The following is a 3916-nucleotide window of genomic DNA, read 5'->3' on the forward strand; positions in this document are numbered from 1 at the left end:
CTGGAGGAGATGATGTTGTCTTAGCCAAGTCCCTAATCATAGCCTGTGAGGGAGCAGCATTGAATTGGTACTCACTACTCCCATCACAATCAGTATACAGTTGGATAGATCTCAAGACAAAGATAATACAAAACTTCCAAGGCTTCCATCGTGCAACCACAGACTTGGGTGACTTGTTCCACTACATCCAAAGAGACAAAGAACACCTAGCCAATTATGTCAGAATATTCGTGAATTGAAGTCACAAACTTCAAATGTGGATGAAAGTGTAGCCATAGCAGCCTGCATCAAAGGGCTGACACCAGGCTCGATAGCTTCGCACCTAACAAGAGAAAAACCTAAAACCATGGAAGCCTTGTTTGCTAAGCTGGAAAAATACTGCAGGTCGATGTAGGCAAGAGACAACAAAAACTTACAAACACTCTCTAGGTCTAGACTAGCAGTTATCACTCATTAATCAAGTACCAATTGTCTAGCACTTTGGTAGCTTTGATGTCTTCTCAAAGGTTGGTACTTGGGGTGTTATATATAGGCATTTGTAGAATGCAATCTTGGTTGATGATATCTTTACCTCTTTTCTTTTTGAGGGGTGATGATATCTTTACAGCAACAACAATTTTGATAGACCATCCAATCATCCTTCAACTAAGTCATCAAAAAGTGCGTTAACACAGGAATACGCCGTCACACGAGCACGTCATGTTAACAACACCAGTGTGCCATAAACAGTTATAATTTTGTTCTCGTTTAGTATTGTGATTCGTCACTTTCATTCGTTTGGTTTCAGTGGGTCATGCATGACTGGGGTGATGCCGACTGTGTCAAGATTTTAAAGAACTGCAAGAAGGCTATACCCTCTAAAGAAAGAGGAGGAAAGGTAATAATATTGGACATCATGGTTGGAGCAGGGTCATCGTCAGAACAGAAGCATGTGGAGACGCAAGTTTGTTCGATCTCTTCATCATGTTTATCAATGGTGCCGAGCGAGACGAGCAAGAGTGGAAGAATATTATCTTTGAAGCTGGATTTAGCGATTACAAGATCATACCTGTTCTAGGTGTCCGATCAATAATCGAGGCCTACCCACAGAAATTTATGTAATAAGTATGTGTGAGTCTGCTCGGGCCAGGAAAATAATTTGGTAACTAAAATATGAAATTTCAGAAATATTGTTGGAATTTCGGCACATATTTTTTCCTTGAAATTTGTTTTTGGCATGATTCACTAAAAACTGCCTCTAATTCCTCATTATACGAAATAGACTCATTATATGAAATTTGTGTAAACAAAATAGGATAATTATCACAAGTTTAACGCATCAAATAGGCTCATTATTATATGAAATTTCTGCAAATAAAATTTATCAGACCTATTAATAAACACGAAATTATGAAAATATCGTGCGCTCAACTTTTTTCCTATACTCGAAAGCACGAGAAGTTTGTGTTGCCATGTCTCGCTTCGATTTTTAGAGCAAATAACAAGTTTCATTAATCACTGCAGGCATTACAATCTTGATAATTTATCTCTTTAAGCCATTCAAGAGTGTAACTGAGGATTTGGTCCTCTGTTGTGGTTCTAGGAGGTCTTGACCTCTGTTGGTCTGCCGATCTAGGTACCCCTACCGTCCTTTATATACTCCAGGGGGCGAGATTACTAGTCGGTTACCAGGTAGGAGTCCTAGTAGGATTATATGGTATGAGTCCTAGTAGGATTACAGGCGAATTCTAGTAGGAGTCCGTTTTCTTCCTTCCTTGCGGGTACTGGGATCTATCCCCGATAGTAATTAATCAAAAGCTTAGCACAAGTTTAGAAGAGTGATTTGTGCTAGGATAGGCCTAGAGAAGAGAGAGTGCAAGGTGTTGCAGCCTTGTGATCGGTTCAAAAAAAGTGAAACACAGTTGTACAATGTGTGCCGGCGCCTTGCAGCCTTGGTGGCTCGCAGGCAAGTCTTCGACCCTCCAGCTTGGTGTAGAGCGGTGTCGACGACCGTGTATAGGGGATGAGGAGACCTCTTCCTTGGTGGAGAAACTCCGTAGTGAAGATGGCGTCAAGTTGATCAGAAGAGAGGGAGTGGTGAGCCTTGCCTTAGTGGCAAGTTTCTCATCCGGCTTGGCACGAGCCTTCGTGGCGAGTCTAAGATCTTGACCGGGAGAGGCTTGGTGACCAGGAGCATGTCCTCGGTAGAGCTCTAACATGGACTAAGAGTGGCATTGCCTACCGATACCACATGATAAATCGTCATGTCCGAGTTTGCATCCTTCCTAACCCACTCCTCTACGTTTCCGCATTTGATACTTGCAACTTGAGTGCTTTACTTATTAGATTAGAATCTTGATAGGATTGGCTCTAGTTTGCAAAAAATATTTTGGGTGGGAAGGTTCACTATATCAACCATGGATTGCACATTTAGATAGCATGATCTAATTTATATTTTGAAGCAAATATTGTAAGCCATAGACTAAGGATTTTAAGATTGTCTAATTCACCTCTTGTCCTCTTAGGTTACGAGCCCTGATTTGTTACAAGTTATCCTTGTTTCCCCTGAAATTAATAGACATCACATGCTCACTTAATTGAACCCACCTCTGCCCGGACGTAGAAAAAGACTTGGTTGATCCAAAGGCGCGTCTATATAAACAGCCTAACGTGATTGATATGTGCATCCATCATCCACTCACCAGAAACTAAAACAGCAGGAGCAGTGTACATGACGCTCACCACCACGAGCAGCGCTAAAACCAAGTTTTGCTCGACGCTCAGGTCGAGCTCTGGCACACCACCTTCGCTTACATCAAGTCCATGGCGCTCAAGTCCGCGCTGGACCTTGGCATCGCCGACGCCATCCACGGCAACGGCGGCACCGCCACCCTGCCCCAGATAGTTTCCAGGGTCACGCTCCACCCGTCCAAGATCCCCTGCCTGCGCCGCCTCATGCGGGTACTCACAGCCACCGGCATCTTCTTCAGCGTCCAACACCCGGACGCCAATGGCAGCAGCGAGCTCATCTATGTGCTCACACAGTCACACCGGCATCTCAACTGCTGGTTGGCACCCCGAGCCTGACTCCATTTATGTCCCTGGTGCTCCATGGGATTTATGTGTCCCCTTTCCTTGGCCTCGGCACATGGTTACAACACGAGCATTCAGATCCGTCTCTCTTCGAGATGACGCATGGGCAGACTGCGTGGGACTTGAACGACCGCAACCCGACCTTTGGTGCCCTCTTCAATGAAGGGATGGTCTGCGACAGCAGTTTCATCATGGACATCGTCATCAAGGAGTGCGGCGACGTCTTCCGGGGGCTGAGCTCCCTGATCGACGTCGCCGGAGGGCTCGGTGGCGCAGCCCAGTCCATCTCGAAGGCGTTCCCGCATGTCACGTGCAGCGTGTTGGATCTCCCCCACGTTGTTGCCAAGGCTGCTTCTTCCACCAGCGCCAATGTTAAGTACGTTGCTGGTGACATGTTTGAGAGCATTCCACCGGGAAACGCTATCTTACTTAAGGTGTGTTGTTTAGTAATATTGATTAAATTTTGCTTTTGCTAATAATAGTGTTGCTTTTTTGTGGTTACTAACATTATATTTTTTCAAATTTATTTGTTTATCTGTTTCAGTGGGTTTTGCATGACTGGAGCGATGCTGATTGTGTCAAGATACTAAAGAATTGCAGGAAAGCCATACCACCCAGAGATGCCGGAGGAAAGGTGATAGTATTAGATATGGTTATTGGAGCCGGGTCGTCAAACATTAAGCACAAAGAGACTCAGGTCCTGTTTGATCTCTTCATCATGTTTGTCAATGGCGCCGAGCGAGACGAGCAAGAGTGGAAGAAGATCATTTTCGAAGCTGGCTTTAGTGATTACAAAATCATACCCGTTCTAGGTGTTCGATCCATCATTAAGATCTACCCATAA

General features: G+C 44.6%; 1 pseudogene; it reads left to right on the plus strand.

Annotated features, from left to right (window-relative positions):
• Positions 1-2704: 2704 nt before the first annotated feature.
• Positions 2705-3916, plus strand: LOC117850546 (O-methyltransferase ZRP4-like; annotated as a pseudogene).

The sequence above is a fragment of the Setaria viridis genome, chromosome 3 (assembly GCF_005286985.2).
Source record: "Setaria viridis chromosome 3, Setaria_viridis_v4.0, whole genome shotgun sequence".
Taxonomy (NCBI): domain Eukaryota; kingdom Viridiplantae; phylum Streptophyta; class Magnoliopsida; order Poales; family Poaceae; genus Setaria; species Setaria viridis.